We start from the raw sequence: 21,998 nt of genomic DNA, 5'->3' as shown, positions 1-21,998 counted from the left end.
CATGTTCAAAGTATGTCGCCTTCTTTTTCTTTGTAAATCCTTTTTCCTATTTACAATCTTGGAATCGATTATACCACACTTCCAAACATTCATCTGTATTCCAAGAACAACTATGTGATTGATCAAATATCAATACACTAATCATGGGTTTACGGTTCTACCAAACACAAGGATCGGTTCTACCTTAATATGGTTATTGGGACTGGTTACATCAGTTACCAGGATCGGTTACGTCAATTCAGGACCTCTTACCATATTCTCATGGTATTACTTGTGATCGGTTACACAAGTCACTAGGATCGGTTACACCAATTACCAGGACTAGTTACGCCAATTACAAGGATCGATTACACAACTTTTTTGTGATCGGTTACACCAATTACTAGGATCGGCTACACCAATTACAAATATCGATCATACCATCTTAGGTTATTACTTAGGATCGGTTACACTAATAAAAGTCATACTAATACATAATTCAGGCACTGTGACTAGTTTTACCAAGATACATAAGAAGTTATGATCGGTTCTACTAACTCACATATATTAGTAATCCAAATATATGCAATGTATAACAATATCAATAAGCCTAACGATTTCTCTTTCGATTCATAAAACAAGTTCATGAATGTACTTCCTTCAAACAAATGTAAACATTGTTTCCTAGGACGAAATCTTCACCTTTACCCATACACATAATCAAAATAACATTCATACGATTATGTCGATGTCTTATATACGAAGTTCAAAAGATAAGCGTTATACTTCGTATTCTAATTCCTTTACACTATGATCATGTTATCATGTCTCACTACTAGAGTATAATCATTCACAGCTTCGCAGTTATGTTTTCAATATAGCACGACTTTAAAGATACATTAGGAATGAAACAGTTCAAGTCAAAATATTACTAACCTCAAGAGGAAGGATGATGTCGTCATTGTAGCTTGTTACTTCTTCACATTCTTCAAGTCTTCGGGTAATACTTGTATGTCTCATAATCCTAATCTTTCTAGTCTAACCTATACGAAGTTGTCTCTAGTTACATAATCAAGCGACTCTTTAATTGAGTTTTGATTCACTAAAATATGACAACCAAACTTGACATACCAACGCTTGATGGATTCAACCGAGCTATACTCTAACAACTTCACCCTCAAGAGAAAAAAAAGGTGTCGGGATCATGGCCGTAGACGCGAATATTTCTAATGGTAGTTCCCTAGGAATCGAAAAGGCAATACTCATTCTGTTCCAGGTGCTATCTTCGACCCTCCATTTGATGGTTCTCTTGTAGATCATGTGCTAATTGGAGGACTCAACGTGTCAGCTACGTATGCTGAGTTGTACACCCGAATATGGAAGAAATACAGACACATTGTTACGACCAAGAAATCCAAGAGTTGTGTTTCATTGGCTAAGCGTGTGGAGGAAGCTCTGTCTTCAATGAATGAGATGTGTAGTGTGACTGAACATACTGCTTCTGAAGAAGTAATCGCAAATTGGGAGTACCATCGGGACAATGTGTGTGGACTTCGGGTTCAATATCTCCCAGGTCTGTGAAGGGATTTCCAACGTCCAAAAATTGTAAACTGAAATGGGTGAATCTCCTTCCATGTATGTCATTAATCAGAAATAGGTGGAAATTATAAAGCTATCCCAAGAGTTAAAATTGAAACAGGCTGCTCTTCAGGATATGAAAGATGCTATCTCTAAGAGGGACGAGTTGCTACTGGACGATTTCCTTTGAATGTCTTTATTCTCTTCCCAGAACCTTTCCCAAAACCTTTGAATGTCTTCAACTTTGGGTCGTAGCAACTCTTAGTTGTGGGTGAGATCAACTAAGGGAATCAAGTGCGTAGAGTCCTTCTGGGATTCAGAGACGTAATGAACGCGACTGTGCCTTAATCAGTGTGAGATTGATTAGGGCTCAACTACATTCCATTCCAAAGTTAACTTGTAGTAGGCTAGAGTCTGTAGCGGCTTAATACAGTATGGTGTTTAGATATGGAATAGGTCCCGGGGTTTTTCTACATTTGCGATTTCCTCGTTAACAAAACTTCTGGTGTCTGTGTTATTTATTTTCCGCATTATATTTTCTATATAATTGAAATATCATAGATTGTGCGTAGTTCAATCAATTAATAAACCCAACATGTGTTTGTTGATTAAACCTGATTGGCGCTTGGATATTGGTCTTTGATACCATCCAAGTTATTTCTCATATTAATCCGGTTCACAGATTCTATCTGTTCGATTGCAGATTGATTTGAGAAATTGAGATATAACTCTTGGATATATTTTCCTTGATTCAGTCTGACTGTCTAGTTGATTCTCTTGGAATTATATTGGAGTTAGTCCATACAGATTGCCTAAATGAAATATTGGGTGTGGTTGTTAGACCCCTGCTTTTTCAGATACACCTAGCCTAGCTTTGTTATTATGCATCCATGAGCATCCCAGAACCATATCATAATTTGTGTCTTCTTTAACAATATGAATCTTGGCATGTGACAGACATCTCCTACCTTTATTTCAAGAGTGATGTAGCCATAGTCATTTCTGGACTTTCCTTCTGAGTATTTGACTACAGTATGACAGTGAACAGTTTCTCTTTTTGGAATCCCTGCAACTTTCAGAGTCTGGATAGGGACAATATTAAGATCAGTGGCTGCATCAGTCAATGTTCTCTCAAACTGGACATTTTTGAGGTAAACAATGGTTAGGAGTCCTTAGTCACATGCGCCAGTCATGTCTTCCAAAATAGGCTGAGGCTTAGGAGCAGCTTCCTCAACCAAAAGCAGTCGCTTGCCTGACACAACACGATTGAGGGCTGCAAATATATCTTGGCATTGTGCCTTGGAGAAATAGAGAATTTCATATACATGCTCCATCATGGACTGCACAATTTTGTAAATTGTAACGAAAGAGGGTCTCTGTGTACTCCTTTAGTGCCTAGTTGAAGCTCCCCTGAGTCGGTCTTCTCTTTAAAGATGCGCTTCAGTCTACTGCAGTCACTTGTTGGATGGTTGACAAACCTACGAAAACGACAATACTTGGGATCCTCTATTTCCTTTTCAGTCGGTGGACGTCTAATAGGAGGTAATTTAATTGCACCATCTTGTATCCATGCTTCTAATATTTCAATGACCTCTTCAATTGGGAATGGAAAATCCAGTGCAGCCACAACTTCTCCTGTTTTCTGTTGTCGTGCCAGAGGCTTAGTATCCTGATTAGCTTTTCGAGGTTGTCAAGCCGGTGTTGGCGCTACACGTTTGGGATGTTGCTACATAGTTGGAGGTTTCCTCTTTCCCCCTTCAGTCACCATGCTCACTGAGGGTTGAACATTGTATTGTTTGTTGATGAAACGTCTACTTCCTCGAGTCTTACGTGCATCTTCATTCCTGGAAGGTTGGTGCTGTTGTAGCTGAGCGCTTAGTATCTTCATGAAGTTTAGAGAATGTATGGAAGCGCAGGTTCTCCAGCAAAACACGATAGACAGACACCATCCCATTAATGCACAATTCCACCAATTGTTGTTCAGTCATATTTGGGTCATGACAATCTATTGCATGAATTCCGAATATTTTTGACGTAATCGTTAGGATGTTCGTCGCTTTGTTGGAACATCCTTCCCAGGTCCGATAAAGTGAGTTGTTCAGATACAAAGAAATACTTCTTGTAAAAGGCGTTAACCATTTGACACCAATTGGCTATGCTGTTTGGAGCGATGTTGTTGTACCATGTGTAAGCTCTTCCGGTAAGTGATTTTGAGAATTCCTTCAGGTGGATGACATCGTTTTATTCATATTCTCCTAATGATTCTAGAAAACACGAGATGTGTTCACGGGCATTGCCGGTACCATCACAGAGGGAGAACTAAGGAGAGTAATATCCTCTAGGAAGAGGAATTCTTTGCACTTTAGGAGGGTAAAGAGGTTGATGCTGATGAACGGTAGTTGAACCTTCTTTTCCTCGATTCTGGAGGAGTTTTTCCAAGTCTTCTCATATGATCAAGTTGGATTGCTGATTCCTTTTCGATGGGCGTTAAGAGACAACACGAGATTCTTCGTCCATAAAGGCACACCCTGTTAAAGTGCTTGCACCAGGAGTCGTGAGAGCATACCTTGCCTGCTCCATTTGATGTTGACGTTGCTCTGGTGATAACCGATTTTTTAGTGTCTTAAAAAAGGTGAGTACCTCCTTTTGAGTTGTAGCCATGTCTTGCTGAGTTTTAGCAAGAATTTCTTATCTCTCCATTAAATCATATATAGTAAGGGTAGGCTGATTTCCTCGGGTTCCTCAGCTCTCCGACCGGAAACATAGGTGGTGGTAGTTCTTGTACTGGTGACAAGAGGTGTCACACCTGAAGAAGCGTTAGTTTCTCTGGTGGTTTTTGTGGCAGGAGGTACGGTGCCATGAAGAGTGTTGGTAGTACCCATATTTGCAGCTGGTGATGCATTGTTAACATTGGTGTTAACGCCGGGGGAAGTGACACCAGGAGAATCGCTCAAGCTAGTAGCATTAGGATTAGTCACGGATCCAGACCTAAGATCCACCATCTTGAAATTGAAAAAATTGAAAAATTGACTTTGAAACCGAGAGATTAATCTCCCACCGTGGTCGCCAATTTGTAGTACAGTAAAAACTGATTCTTGGAGAAAAGAGTAAAAGTGGGTAGGTTGATGAGAAAAGAGTCTAGACCCTAAACAAATGTACTACACAAGAGTACTTTAGATTTGAGAGATCAATCTGTACAATACTAGCGTAAACCAAGAAATGGTCGTTCTAGTCTTGCTTCGATCACAAAGTGAAGGAGAAGGGTTTATCTTAGGTAGGAAAACAGAGAAGGTGTTAATATCAGAGGAGTAGACCCTGTAAGGTGTGGTTGTTTATGACTTATCTCAGAAGATGGAACTTTCTTGCAAAGACGGCAAGCTGTAAGTTCTCTGTGTTTTCTAGATACTTGCGTTAGTTGTTGATTGAATATATTGAAAATCTATTTATATCAAGTCATAGTCGAACACCCTAGTGAGAGTTGTGGAGTAGTGAAGTAGTGGAGATCGTGTGAAATGGTAGAAACCGTGTCCCTATTGCCAAGGGAGGACTGGACGGTTTGTTCACCCACTAATCCTCTATTCATCAACTGTCCGCTCTTACCGTCACTTTTTCATAATGGGTTTGTTACACAGTGCACGCGGCAGACCTCCAGACCAATACCCTGATGAAAATCCCCCATTTGTGACATGTTGGATGTCTCGAGTGAAAAATTGTAGGAGAAGTCAACTTGCTCGACTAGACTGACTTGTATAACTAGGTCGGCAAATTGTGTTGTGTGGTACGTGATTATTCTATCATATTTTCTTGGCTGAAATTAGTTGTGAGAAGTGGATAAGAAGATGTGATTTTTTAATCAACTAAGTATGTGGTGTTGGTCGTTCATGTAAGGCATGGACCAATCACATATGAGTTATGCTACATGTAGGTAGTGGCAAGACAAGTATCTCTTGCCAGGTGAAGCATTAAGAGGCGTGGTGATCTTCAATTGGTTGTTATTAGGTTTTTGAATAAAACCGATACATTTAATGTATTATTATTAGATTTTATTCAAAACCGATACATGTAACATATCGTTAATAATAAGCAGTTTGAATCTGCCACAAAACCATTGAAATTAATGTTTAAAAGATTTAACGTGTGCTACCTACACGGTCGGTCTTAAATATTTTTGAGAAGCATAACTGGGCCTCTTTGGTTGACCATTGGTTGTTGTGCATGTGAGCTATGGACGACGTGATTGGCCATTGGGTAGAGGGACGACTGGTAGGAGTCATGGCGTCTCATTGGTCGCCTATAATTAAATCTAGGTCGGCCAAATTCGATAGCTAAGCGGTCAAGATGAATTAAGACTGTCGTGGACAGTCTCCGACATAATTAAGCTCTTTTCAAGCAGCTCGACCAGCCTACTTTGGATAGCTATTGGGACCAAAGAATGTATGATAGGAATGTTCCTATTAGCTGAGAAGCTAGATGGCCCTTCGGTAATCACCATGGCACCCGATCAGTCGAAAATAGGATGCGTTAGGTCAGCCAAATCGACCGACCAAGTTGAGTGGCCGTGATCGATTAGCGTCTGACTTGGACAACTCAGAGCAAATTTTAATAAATTGAAGAAGCTCGACCAACCTATTTTGACCGACAATTGGGAGCAAAGCATGTAGACTGCGAGCAATCTAATTGGTCGAAATAATAGGTACTCACATCGGTACCTTTCTTGCCGAGCATGTGAAGTTTTAGGGTAGCTAAAACGACCGACCAAGATGGGTGGTCGAGATGACTTTGCGATTGTCTTGGGCGACCGAGATTTATATCTTAAGGAAATTAAGTAGTTTGATTAGCCTACTTTGGTCGACGATTTAGGATATATCAAATAGGATAGGAGAAATATAATTGGTCGGTGGAAAAGAGGGGCGCTAGGTGGCCAACATGGATCATGGTCGGTCGTCCATGAGAGGCGTGAAATAGGGTATATCGACCGTCCAAGTGGCGTGGTCATGCTCCTCTCCATGACTGACTAGGTCAGTCACAATTTCCCTTTTCTTTAACTTTGCAACTCCCACTTGTGTTAGAGCATAGCTCAGTTGAACCCACCAAGCGTTGGTATGTCAAGTTTGGTTGTCATATTTTAGTGAATCAAAACTCATCTTAAGAGTCGCTTGATTATACACTAGAGTCAACTTCGTATATGTTAGCTTGAAAGTATTAGGATTTGAGACATTACAAGTATTGCGAAGACTTGAAGAAGTGAAGAAGTAAGAAGCTACAACGACAACATCATCCTTCCACTTGAGGTTATTGATATTTGACTTGAATTGTTTCATTCCCTAACGTATCTTTCAAGTCGTGCATATTGAAAACGAAACTACGAAGCATGAACACTCTAGATAGACATAGTATTAAGGAATACAATATGAAGTTTATTGCTTAAGCATTAAACTTTATAGATAAGACATCGACATAATCGTTTAAATGATATCGTGATTATGTATGGGTATGAGGTGACGATTTCATCCTAGAAAACAATTTTTTACATGTGTTTTAAGGAAGTAAGTTCATAAACTTGTTTATGAATCGAAAAGGAAATCGCCAGGCGTTATTGGGATTGTTATTCATTGCATATCTTGTGAAAATACAATATGTGTGATTTAGTATAACCGTTCACGACTTGTTTGTGTTCTTGGTAAAACTATTCACAAAGGCCTGACTTATGTATTGGTACGACTTTTATTAGTGAAACCGATCTTAAGTAATCACCTGAGATGGTATGATCGAGTTTGTGATTTGTTGAACCGAATCTGGGTAAAGGGGAACCGATCCTATGAAGAGGCGCAACACATCACAAAGGGGAAATCGATCCTTGTATGAGGTGCATCAAGTTTGTAGCAGAAAGGGGAACCAATCCTATGGAAATGTGCAACACGTTTTTAGGCAAAGGGGAACCGATCCTATGGATATGTGCAACACATATAAGTTAGATACCATATATATGTGGGGAACCGATCCTAGTACCTAGTCAACCGAATTTTGGAAAGCTAGTGTGACTATGCACAATACTCACATGGAGGTAGAACCGAAACTTGTTTTAGTAGAACCGTTAAACCCATGATTTGTGATTGAGTGTTCTTGATCAATCACATAGTTCTTGAAAGTCAGATGAACCAATTCTAAACTTGTTTGGAAGTGTGGCAAATCGGTTTCAAGGTTGTAAGTATGAAAGAGGACTTACAAAGTAAGGATGTCGACATACTTTGAACACGTACAATAATGTTTATCTTTTATTGTTCAAAGTTATTCCTTAATAGCTACAGGAAGAAAATCCCACGATCGAAATATAAATAAGTTAAGAATCTTTTAATTAAGGTTGCTAATTTTATTTTAGGAAAATGAGAATAGTAATGTGCATTTACTAGTTGAGATTTTCCAAAGAGATTTTCGGTCATTATTTTGGACAAAGCATTTCCAGGAATTATGGAAACCAAATTTGGAATATATTGAATATCTTTGAGAATATTTTCGGTTTTGGAAATTCCTTGGCGTCCAAACTCCCTTGTCTATAAATACTTGAAGTTTGCATTTCTATCAAACTAATCCTTCGTGACAGCAAACTTCCTCGGTTGTGTTGTTACTGGTGATGCCGCATATTCGAAGAGGCGAGTAACCTAATTAGGCGAAATCTCTTATGTTCGCTCAGTTTAAAGTCTTCTTTGGGATTGAGAAGCTCTACGATTACCGTTGGTGGGAAACTAGATAATTTCGGTTTATCTTCTGTTTTCGATTGATTTGATTGACTAACGGTGGTTGAACTTTGATTTCACCTAGTTTGTTTATGCTTGAGAATCTTCTTTTCTGATAGAAGATTTACTCAAACTAGATCGAAGTTTCGACCGGGATCTTTAGACTGTTGTTAGTGCTAAAGACGATCTTGTGATAATCAATTGTTAACAGACTCCCTTCTGTGCGTGATTGATCACAAGAGATTCAAGTTGTTGTGTGCAGGTGTTTATTGAAGATCTAAGAAGATTTGAAGACAAAGAAGATATTGAAGATTTCTGATTTGGAGTTCATAATCTTTGGTGTGCACAATACTTGTTTCGGTATAAGAGGATCCAACTATAATCTGTTTATCCTTGTGGTAGATTGGATTGATTAGTTGTGTAGATCGACATCAATACAATTCTTTGTGATTAAAAGTATTGATTGCAAAAACTAACAATTACCTTTGGTGATTGAACATAAGATAGATCTAAGAACCTGACGAAGGAGTTTATGTTAAGATAAATAGAAGAGCCTTTGTCCGACTCACATCACTTTGTTGAATAGAGTTGATACCAAACAGATTTGTTGTTCCTTTATTGTTTGAAATACGAACCAAAGGAATTGTTCCAAGTACGTGACTTATTCGTAGGTCGGAGGCGTGGGAATACAAACGGAACTAGGTGAACTATAGGTTTAGTTGCTTGGTCTCACCTATACGAAGTTGGTTTAATTTTGTGTAGCGGCTTAATCATGAGAGTATTCAATTCTGGACAAGGTCCCGGGGTTTTTCTGCATTTGCGGTTTCCTCGTTAACCTTGGTGTGTCATTTACTTTATATTTCCGCATTATAATTGTTTTATTATAATTAAAGTAAATCACACAAATGTTAATTCCTATTTACTTGATAAGCAATCCTGCTATGTTTGGTTAAGTCCAAACCTTTTTATCAAGTAAACATACTTCGTTGTTGTATTGTCTCGATCTCGTATCCATAGACGATCACACGAAGTGTGAACCGATTAGTTGCACTGTCTCGACCCAGTCCATAGAAAATCACTTTCGGAGAAAGGACTTATACGTAGGAAAAGTTTTAGCTTGAGGTATATTTGGGTACCCTCGCCTTTTCAATTGGTATCAGAGCAGGCAAACACGAAAAGATCTAACAATCTGTGTTTGGTGCGATCCAACCTATAAGAATGAATCCAATGTGTGATTGATTCTCTTCCAACTCTCTACTTTGATGTCAGTACCGGAATTTATTTTGTTGATCGAAAATGCTTCAAGAAGTACAACTCAATGCATGATAGACAAATCATTTGTGAGAAGAAATATGTGTATGTTTATATGAAGTTTTACAATGAGTCAATCAATGACTGTAATGATTGGGGGGTAATATTCATTCTGGTAGCTATCCTGGTCTCCAGAGTTAACCAGGGAGTTTTACGGTAATATACATCGTTTAGATGAAAAAAGATGTAAGTTTTTCACTATGATTAGGATACGTCGCTTTGAAGTAAATAGAAGTATTACTACTTATTTGCTTGATTGTGGTTTGAAAAATGTCTCTATACCCAGTGGGAGTGACTTCAACAAACTTCATGTTGCTGAAATTCTTGAAGGAAGTAGTTGGAGTGGTAACAGTCTTTGTATTGATAATATCCCAGAACATCTCTAGTTTTTTGGTAAGCTTGTTGTACCCAATCTTTCTCCTAGCAATATGCACAACGTAGTGTGGAGTCCATAAGTGACAAAATTAATCTATCACATTGTCATTGGAACCCCAAACCTTGATTTATGTGGGTTCATTATCAGACAAATGATTAGAATTTGGAAGAATGAAAAAATCATGGGATTTCCGTGTCTTATCACTAGAATCTGCAGTACTTATGAAATTGGTGCAAATGATTCTCAGAGGCTTGTGCCAAAATCTCATAATCATTCTATCATCAACAGAATGAGAGGACAAAGTCATTCCAAGACCAAAACTAGTGCCGGTCCTAGCACTTCTATGCAAAATGTTGATCTTGAGACCTACTATCGAAGACTCAGTAGGAAGAATACTACAAAATACTGAGTTTTAGTCACGCTGAAGAGCTGTGGCAATTGATCAAAAATCCGTGGCAATAACTAACTTGCCACGCCTGTGCTGCCGTAACAAATAGTCTAGTGGCTAATACTATTTGCCACAAGAATAACCACGGTTCTCAGCCGAGGCTAATAATGCCAGAGCATTTACCACGGTCCCATTGTGTGGCTGATTAACATTGGAAGTCACACGCGTGAGGTTATTACCCATGCCATTACCCACGGTTTTGTAGTGGCTATACTGCAAGATCATTTGCCATTTGTTTCATGGTAACAAAATCATTTTTGGTTGCTATCCATGGGTTATTGCTAGTGGTTTTATTGTTTGCGGATATGTTTGAAAATCGGCCATAAACAATATTTATTAACACAACCATTCCGACAATACAATCCATTCATTCAGAGAAAAACACAAATACTACAATTTTGTCCGATTGGTTGCATTCAAGAAAGCCAAATGAAAAATGATAATAAAGTCTAGTACAGGTTTCAAAAGAAAAATTTAATGGGACATGGGAAATAACCGAATGTATTAAATATTACATATGGATTCCTTACTTTCAAAGTTAATCACATATCTTCCTACATAGCCTTGAACTTATCTGCCAACGAAGCCTGTAAAATGAAAGAATCAAAAATGAAATTGTTTTTTTTTTTGATAAGTCAAAAATTGAATTGAAAATAAAAATATTTATAAGATAGTTAGTGAGAAAAGAGGTCACAGCAACCCCAAAAACTCACAAAACTATTTAAATCGAAAATAAGATACATTTGGTAATTCAATTCAATTGAATTTAAAAAAACTGGACGGCCGACATAATTTATCCTTACACCGTAGTCCAAAAATGAAATTGCTGACAAACATGAAAAATCAACCATGTATAACATTCACTACTAATTCGAACTCAAGGTAATCATGCATTGGATAACATGGACACCGACTTCATAGGAATAGCAAGGCTCCTGAAAACACAATAATTCCAACAACAAAGTTTACAAACATTACATGTTTACTAATTTTAGCAGACCAATGAATCCAAGATATACGCTCACTAGGTGGTGCATGCATGATAACTGATAGAATGGTACAGAGAAGGCAACAACAACAGATACTAAATGTTGGCGTAAGATGAGCTGCAAAGCGGTCAGGGCTCTTGGCTGCTGCACATATTCAAATGTAGGTTCCTACATAGACATGTACAATTTGTTACTTCCATAATAACACTCAATTCCTAAACACCAATTAACTAATACAAAAACGATATTGCCAGTCTAACAGTATAAAAAAGAAGAAAAAAAACATATTTGAAATAAAAAACAATATTACACGTCAACTCTGCTTTAGATGATGCCTCTTACCTCTGAACCACTTTTAGCCATCACCCAGTCAATTAGTCATGCCAAATACCTGCTGCAAGTAATCACGAAATCACGTCAAGTTGCATAGTCAAAATGGGAGAGCAAACATGATACCTAGACCCCTTTCGCACATACAATGATATATTCCATCCAATATATTTAAATATTAGGTATTCATCCATTTGTTTACTATAGATTGTTAAAACATAAAAGATAGTAAATCTCTTAGTTTCACTTGAAGTAGCATGACATCATGAAATTATACAACTCAGTTCTGGCTCACTTATGTATTCTGGTTTATTTTTATCGTGCATATAACTTCTTTTGACAAGAGATACTCTATAAACGAACAAATAGTCGAAAGGTTAAAATAAACAAATATACAGATTTCTTTGGGGGGAATATAATACAAATGTTTCAGGTGCAAATTAATTAAATAGGAAAAAAAAAGGTAACAAAAAGGCAATTCCAAGACTAACCTCTTACGTTCAGGGGAATGCTTATATTTTTCAAATTCAACCAGTCATTCTTCGCCAAACATAAGAGGGACCACTAGTGAATTTCCATCCAATCATAGATAAACCCGAGTGGATTAGTAGTGTAACCCCACCAAGTATCACCATACTAAACATCCAAAGCAGCAGAGGCAAAAAGCGAAATCCTGGACATTTTCTGAGCATGAGGGTCCTTTAGTAACTAGAAATTTCACTCTTTGTTGACGGATAGATGGAAGCATATGTGCACATTATTTTGGTATATGGAAAACAAAAACCCTAAATACATACTAATATCAGTACGTCCGCATAGAAACGGTATACATATGTTTCTATGTTCAAACAGTCTACATATCTTTACTCCATAAGGTAAAATTCAAACCTCCAATGGAATTGAAATGTAGAATCACCTACCATAGATTAACACAATCAGAATTCTTCCTCCTTGTTTTATGTAATGTATTGGATTGATTCACCACAAAATATAATCCCAATTTCAGTTTGTAATTTCCTCAAACACAGATCATTCACCTTATTATAATACAGAAACTCATACATAAAATAAATAGCAAATTCAGGTGAACCAAAAACTAAAACTGAAATTAAAGGATAATCGTACCAGAAAATTAAAGGAACAAGCAGAAAATTTTCTTTCCATCTTGTCGGACATACAACCCGAGGTATAAATCAATGAAGCATTGCAAGCAAATGAAGAATTTGTTTGATTTCTTTACTTCGAACCTGTACCAATATCAAAGAAATAACTTAAATTGAAGAAGATAAAATACTATACTGCAGAAAAATTTATGAACAAACTAAAATTAAGTACAAAAAAAACTTAAATACTACTTCAAAAGCCTAAGTTCAGAAAATGAAAAGAAAGAACTAGATCTACACAAACCCTAACTAACTTGCATCATTTCCTTTTACGTGTAGAGAGGTTTAAAGTATCGGTGTTTCTTTCTCTGAGATACATGGTCGAAGAAGAAGAGGAAGAAGAGTTGAGGGGAACTGGGGAGTGGGGAGTTATTTTTTCTTCTAAGAAACGTGGGTTGTTCGTGTGAACTCGAATTATCATTTAGTTAGGGAAAATTAGGCTAAGGCCCGACCCATGGGTAACCCATAATATGAGGCCCTTAATTAAAAGAAGTTTAAATCTAGGCCCCGAGTTATTAAAAGACATCCATGCCCTTTTATATATTATCAAGCCCAAAATTAAATAAAATTTAAATTTAAGCCCAAAATTATTAAATCTAGGCCCAAAATTATTAAAGTATAGTGTGAATGTGTAAACAGAAGTTACACATGCATATGGCATGTGTATCCAGAAGTTACACATCCTTATACCATGTGTAATGCAAAGTTACACATCAAAAAAATAGACATAAAAAAGAACGCATACAAAAATTTAATATTCATTTACAATAATTTCTTAGCATGTGTAACTAGAAGTTACACACACTTCTGTCTATTGTAATTGAGAGTTACATATGCATCTATCTAGTGTAATTGAGAGTTACACATGCATCTGATTTGTGTATCCAGCGAGACCATTATCACATTTAAGCAATTAGCTTTTATGAAGTTATCTGAAACCTGAAATATAACAACAAGCAATCAGTATTAATAATATTAAAATGAATAGTACATACAACAATGTATATTCAGTTTCACCTACACGAAATCACATTCTATCATAGGGAGATGTGAAATCAAGTAATTAAAAACCAGAGCTTAAGAAACAACTTTGCTGCAAGGATTCAAATTTTTTGCAAACTCAAAACAAGTGATCATCAAACACACCAAAGTATAAGCATATGCAACAGATACACATCCACATAGCATGTGTAACTCACAATTATACATTCAATTAGCATGTGTAACTGTCCATTACACATCCATAAAGCTTGTGTAACTGGCATGCGTAATTTTTTGGTTACAAGGTTTGTTCATTTAGCATGTGTAATTAAAAGATACTCATGCATCTGTCTAGTGTAATTCAGAGTTACACATGCATCCTACTTGTGTAATTAGGAGTTACACAAGCGTATAACATGTGTAACTAGAAATGACACATGCATCCTACTTGTGTAATGTGAATAAATGCGCAATCTAGACATAGAATTTGAAACTAAAAACAACAAGAGAGGTATCTAAAAAGGTGTACCAGCAAGCAAAGAAATGCCAGAATGATACATGGCATGACTACGCATTAAGATTCAGATACTCCAGATTGGCCTCCAGCAATAAGCACGTAGTTCTGTATAGGAACTCCAACATACTCTGCCCCAGCGCACAATGTAGTTACCATCTATTCAGAGCTGAACGGAAACTCAAAAGTATTATATTCCAAACTCTCTCATATTTCTTTTATTACGATCTGAAACAAAATAAACAAACTTTAAGATCAACACCAATACTAAGACCAAAGCAACCTCTTCTGTTATCTTTTGCTTCTGTGCCTAAGCTAATCACAAAGAAAAACTTCAAAAAGAATTGAAGTGCATTGAATAGTGTTTTTCCTTTTCATGGAAGAGTCGAGGGAGAGAGTTTTAGGATAAAGAATTGACCTGCTTTACTCGCTTCTTTAGCTAGATCATCATCCAAACTGAATGATGGTCCTTTACTGAGAACAAGCTGGCCATAAAGCAACTGCCAACCAATGGTATCTAGTCATTCCAATATGCATGATATACCTTTTCATAAGAACCTGCAATATATAGAACATAAACTTTATATCCCAGGATGTGTAACTAGCAGTTACACATCCATATAGCTTGTGTAACTAGTGGTTACAGATCCATATAGCTTGTGTAACTAGTGGTTACAGATCCATATAACTACTAGTTAGCAGAAATCACTAACCATTTCCAATTCTAAACCACCTCCAAGCACAAGTCCTCCTATAACATTAACTGTTGGCTTTGGGCATCTGCATGGACGAACCACCATGATCAATCAAAGATAAGCTAAGATTCAAAATAGAAAATTTGAACTCGTACCATCAGGTAAGGTTTCATACGAAACAAAAACTTCGTTAGTTGGAATCTGATCTTACTTCGTTAGCGCTCCAACAATAAACCCAAGTCATCAAAAAATACAAGGAGAGAGGGAGAGAATACAGATGAATACTTGCTGTTGTTTTCTCGGTTCTACCCACATCAACACTTACCAAGGGACTCCTTTTCTTTTTTGATAAGTCAAAATTTGCATTGAAATCAAAAATATTTACAAGATAGTTAGTGAGAAAAGAGGTCACAACAACCCAAAAAACTCACAAAACTATTTAAATCGAAAATAAGATACATTTGGTAATTCAATTGAATTTAGAAAAACTGGACGGCCGACATAATTTATCCTTACACCGTAGTCCAATAAACATCCACTCTTCTCCATTTTATCAGCTGCAAAATTTGCTTCACGATAAGTATGCACAAACATAATAGAATCGTAAAGACTCTTGGCATCAGCCCATCTTTGTTGTGCAAACCAGGGCACCTTATCTTCCTCCAATGCTATTATCACACTAGAAGAATCAGACCGAATCAAAATATTTCTATAACCCCATTGAACTGCCCATTCGAGCCAAAGAAGGATCCCATACAGCTCTGCCATATAATTTGAAATAACTCCAAGACCAATGCACATCGCGCCAACCACTTCACAATTTGCATTCCTAGCAACAACTCCTGCCCCTGCCACCCCCGGATTACCCCTGGAAGCACCGTCGCAGCACAACAAAAGTTTATTATGTACAAGAGGATACCAGCGGCACTCCACAGGTTCCACAAAATTCACTCTTCGACATTTAACTCTGAAAAAATTCAGAATCTGCAAATCCTCAACAGTATTGAACATAAACCCCTTCATTCTTGACGAGTAATCATGGATGAGATTGAAAACTCGCTTTTTGAAAAAATTCCAGCACGACTTTTTCTTCTCATACACCATCTTGTTTCGTTGATACCACAATTCAGAACGCAACACCAAAATTGAAACCAATCACAGGTCCTTAACCATTCTACTACATCCTTTCGCTGCCTTGCTAGTAGCAAACAAGTTATAATGCGGAGTAAGATTGAATATACCTGCCAGCCACTCCCAAGCTTGTTTCGCAAAACTACAGCCCCAAAGAACATGCTCCAAAGACTCCTCCTCAGTTTGGCAGACGCTGCACCTAGACGCCAAAGCTATTTTGAATCTGCTCCTTACTTTGTCCAGAGTTGCACATGCTCTCCGGACAAACTTCCAATTTTGAGCCGCCAAAGAAGCGTGAACAACTGTCTTCCCAACATCCTAGCCTCCTCCAGAATCTGGTATTTAGCTCTCACAATCTCCCTTGCAGACTTGACAGAAAACAAACCTTTGAAATATGACATCCAGATCTTCTTATCACTGCCATTACGTCGTCTTGGCAGTTCCTCCAGCACAACACCAGCATTCGTTAGGTCTTGCAAGTGAACACCCTCCAACTGCCACTGTTCCTGCACAATAATATCACTAACTCTTGCATTTCTGTCAAGGTCAGTGCGGTTCAAAACTTCCGCCAAAGCTTCAGTTCCATACAAAACATCATAAAAAAGTGAAGTCGCTCTCCCATCCCCAATCAAATATTTGGTATTGCGAATCACATCTTGGGGCACCCAACGAATTCCAGGAAGAATCGAAGATTTAACTCCAGCCAACTTAAGCCGGCTATCTCTGCAAGTGAATTTCGATTCCAAGAACCTAGCCCATTTCTTATTTGAAGCTTTAATACTCCACCACAACTTCATGATCAGCGCCTTGTTCATAGTACTTAAGCTAGTAATCCCAAGACCACCTTCCAGCACCGGACTGCAAATCTTATCATACCCGACCATAAAATCTCTAGACAAGTTTGAATCTCCCGACCAAAGGAAATTTCGAATCACTCGTTCACATTGTTTAACAAATTTAACATGTCATTTATACAAAGCCATGTTATGAATCGCATAGCTCGAAAGAACAGTTTTAACAAGAACCACACGATCTTGAAAGGAAAGCATCTTACCTTTAAAAACCGACAGCTGATCCTTAATTTTGTCCACAACATTACTTATATGACTATACTTCACCACTCCAGACATCACCTTAACCCCCAAATAACGATCCGGGAAATAAGTAACTCCCATGCCTAAGAAATCCACAATTGTTTGACGTCTATGCAAAGGCCCACCTCCAAAGTAAATTTTGCTCCTCCCTACATACACGCTAACCAAAAGCCTGTTGATAATCCTCCAGCAGCTTCACCAATTTTGTCAGACTCTTCATATTTCCCTTGCAAAAAGTCATAATATCATCAGCAAAAAATAAATGAGTTGGAGCAATACCATTAGCTTCACCATATGAGTCATCCATTTATTTCGAAAGAGCTTAGTGATGTTTCTACTTAGAACATCCTCTATCAAAACAAATATAAGAGGAGAAAGAGGATACCCCTGACGCAAACCCCTACTAATCTTGAAGAAACCCTCTGGACTCCCATTAAGAAGAATATAAATTCTAACAGATTTCAGAATATTGTGAATCCAAGTACACCAATCCTCCGAAAAACCATACCTTCTAAACACCTCCAAAACAAAAGACCAACTGGCTGTATCAAAAGCCTGAGAAATATCAAGTTTAAGACCCAGATTACCATCCTTCCTTTTAATGTGCAGCTCATTCACCATCTCCGAAGCCAAACTAATATTTTCATGAATATTCCTCCCCTTCATAAAAGCCACTTGTTCTTCCGAGACCAAATTATCCAAGACTTTACCAAATCTAGTAGACAAGATTTTCGTAATAATTTTGAAGAAAAAATTACTTAGACCAATAGGTCTGTATTTCCTTAAACTATCCGCACCTCTCACCTTAGCCAGCAAAAGAATGAGACTAGAATTATCCCCATTAGGAATAGATTTGTTATTCCAGCAAAAAATAATAGACTTAGTTAGATCTTGATGAATTAAATCCCAACAATGTCTATAAAAACACCCCGAGAAACCATACGGACCTGGAGCACTATCCGCACCCAAATCAAAAACCGCCACCTTAATTTCCTCCATAGAAGGAACTGAATCCAACATCTGACTTTCCTCTAAAGATATAGAATTATGTTCATAATCAAACAAGTGATCATCGATCTGAGAATCTTCCCCATTAAATTTGTTCTCATAATAAGAAACAACATGGTCTCTTAATTGGTCCGGCTGATTGATAAGAGACCCATCATCTTCCACCAACTCTGAAATAGTATTGACGCTTCTACGGGTATTGATAGTACTGTGGAAGTAAGAAGTATTACTAGAACCCTCCAAAATCCATTTATTGCGATACTTTTGCTTTAACATAATATGTTGTTGCATACGCACTTCATGGACAACCACCAGCGTATCTTTCATCACATTCTGTTTAGAAGTATCAAAAGAATCCTCATCCTAATTTTTACTAGCCACTTCAAATTTCAGTTAAGCCTGTTTAAGCCGTGCATTCACATTTCCAAACACATGTTGATTCCACAACTTCATAGCTACCTTCAATCTTTTCAGTTTGAAAGGAAAAATAAAATCAGGATTACCATACACCGGAGCATTCCAAGAAGCCTCAACCATCCTCAAAGAATCAGGATGCGAAAACCACATTTTCTGAATTCTGAAAGAAGCACGTCTCAGCCTAGGAGAAACAAAAGGATAACCAATAAGGGTCGAATGATCAGAAACTTCCCTAGGAAGAGATTTACACCGCCAATTCAAAAATTTAGTTAACCAAGGTTCATTAATAATAGCACAATCCAAATTGCTAATAATTCTTCGCACTCCCGATTGACCATTAGTCCAAGTGAATTTAGAACCCAAAGAGTCTGCCTCAAATAGACTATTCTCCTCCATCCAATCACTGAATTCATTAATACTGGAAGTAAGAACTCCTCTACCCCCCTTCTTCTCATCATTGCGAAAAACACAGTTAAAATCACCAATTACCAACCATGGAGTTGTAGAATCCACCGCAGATAATTGACTCCATAATCTTCTTCTAAAAACTTGGATATAACTGGCATGAACAAAAGAAATATGAACCCCTTCAGTTCTCACCGCAATGGCCTGCCTTGTCACATTTAACACCACTGGTTCTTCAATATCCTCACTCCAAAATAGCCAAAGATTACCAATAGAATTTGAAGAAGAATTATGAATTGCCTTCTTTACAAAACCATCTAAATTAAGCCTTAACATAACACCATCTGAGTAAGGAATTTTCGGCTTAGCTATACAAAGAATAACTGGCTTAAAAACTCTAACTAACTCCCATAACTTCAAACCAGCCTCCACCTTCGCCACCCCATTAACATTCCAATAGAGTGCCCGCATTAGGAACCATTTTTTTTTTGGTTTAATAGTTAACTTTGGATTCTTGATCGGAACCCTTTTTTCAATAACTGGAGAAAAACCTTTGTGTACACGGATTCCCAACTCATTAACCTCAGAGTCCGAGTCAGACTTAGATGTTGTACTTTGTTGAGAATCACTCTGAGAAGCATGTTGTTGTGCGCTAGACATACACACACGACCAGGCTTTCTGGTCTGTTTTGGAACCTCTTTCTCCACTGGTATCTTAGACCATTTAGAGCCCTTGACGCCTGAAGCTGCTTTCTCTGGCGTGAGTTCTTCATCCGAACTTTCACCCTCCTGGTTGGATTGCTTCACTGAGTTGTATAATCCCAGCTTAGCATTCAAGACATCAAATTTATTTGGCGAAATAACCACAGTAGTTTCATTTAAAGCATTGTAGATTGGGGTATCCACAATATTATCAACCACCGTATCTTGAATCCGGGATGTAGTTTCAACGGGAGCAGAAAAAAATTAGCATGGTTCTTATCATTACTAGAGTGATTAGTTCTTTCCAATTCACCACTCGTTCCTGACTTAGCTTCAGTTGTAGTTTCACCCACTAACAACCTGTTAGCTAATGCTCTTTTCGTAGCTAACGCTTGTTTAACTGTCTCAACAGCCTCAGACGCTGCACGAAGTTGAGCTTCAGAAGCAGCTAATTCAACCTCAAGCTGCCTGGTATCCTCACCAACAACATTCTCCCCAACATCATTCTCTCCAACCGCATTCACACCAACATCATTCTCCCCAACATCAGCTGACACACTAGGATTGTTACCCGTACCAGTGTTGGCAGTAACTTCAGCATCACCTGACTTGTCAACGCCACTAGTACCTTCCTGAGTGATATTATTCTTACGATTTAGAGATCGCTTCTTACCCTTTTCTACCTGCCATTCTTGATTAGCGTCATTCTTCGCTTCATTCTCCTTGACATGATCATCATCTTTGGGTTTCCGTCTACACTCCTTATCAGTATGACCAATAATACTGCAGTGCAAACATAATTTAGGATGCTTAGGGATATCCACAGTTTTCCAGAAATTACGACCACCAGCAGTAACCAGAATCCTGATAGGAATGTGTTTTGCGAAATCCACATCTACAAGCACTGAAGCAAAGCTTCCAAACTCCAGATTTAGGGTTCGCTGGTCTTCTACTATCAGATTACCAACTGCTTTACCAATCGAAAGCAACGATCTCTCTGTCCATAACTCTGCATGAAGACCTGATAAATGCACCCATACAGCTGCATGTGAAGTATTTTGTCTTTCAGGATCGAAACCAGGATACCAATCCATCAAACGCAACTCTTGTTGATTAACATACCACTTCTTGTTACGGATTCTGGCCTTTGTTTGTTCATCACGCAACATAACAACAAAAAAACCCTTACTCATGGACATAAACCTAACAGAATTAGGGTTTAGCTGCCATTGAGTAACTAGGCTATTCTTCACTTCCACAAACTTCAAACCCGTGAAGTTAAGTCTCGCAATAAAACTGTATTCAAAAGGTTTAAAACCTTCCTGGCAAAAATCAGCAGGGATTACCAAAGATGGTTCTCCATTGATTAACGTAGGATTTGGTAAACTACTCACATCAACAGTCGTAGGATGTATAGTTTGACGCACTTTCACTTTTCCGCAAAGGATTGAGTATTTGAACCATTCGTAATAAGTAACACAAATTCTTCAGCCACCGTTAATCCAAAGATTAATCAATAATTGAAGAAAAATTGAAAAAAACGCACAAAAAATTGAAAAAAACGCACAAATTCTCCAGACTTTCTCTCTCCTCATTTCTCTCTCTCCTTCCAAAAAGTTGGTATACTGAAAAGTATTTATGGAGATTTTGTTTTGTGGAATTCCTTACCAAGAGACTCCAATTAACAACACACCAACATCTACTGCCAATTCTGCTTAAAATTCACACACAACTAAGCATCAGATGAGAATTAGATACAACTAGTTATTACCCATTACTGGTTATAATTGAGAAATCCAAAAAATATTGGATCAAAAATCACTGCCATACAAAACAATTGCATTTATAATTTCATACTTCATTGTTTAAAAGGAATTATGACATACATAATCACTGCAATGGTACACATAGTACATAAATATGTTAATGAACATTAGTACACACAACAATGTATAACCAGTTTTACATGCACTTGAGTAGTGTAAATAGGAGTTACACATGTATATGATTAGTGTAACTGGGAGTTACAGATGCATCTGAATAGTGTAGACGCAAGTTACATATGCAATTTGGATGTGTAGACACAAGTTACACATGCAATTTGGATGTGTAGACGAAAGTTACACATATTGTTCATAATCAT

Source organism: Papaver somniferum, chromosome 3 (genome assembly GCF_003573695.1).
Source record: "Papaver somniferum cultivar HN1 chromosome 3, ASM357369v1, whole genome shotgun sequence".
Lineage (NCBI taxonomy): Eukaryota > Viridiplantae > Streptophyta > Magnoliopsida > Ranunculales > Papaveraceae > Papaver > Papaver somniferum.
Note: the sequence above shows the minus strand (reverse complement) of the source record.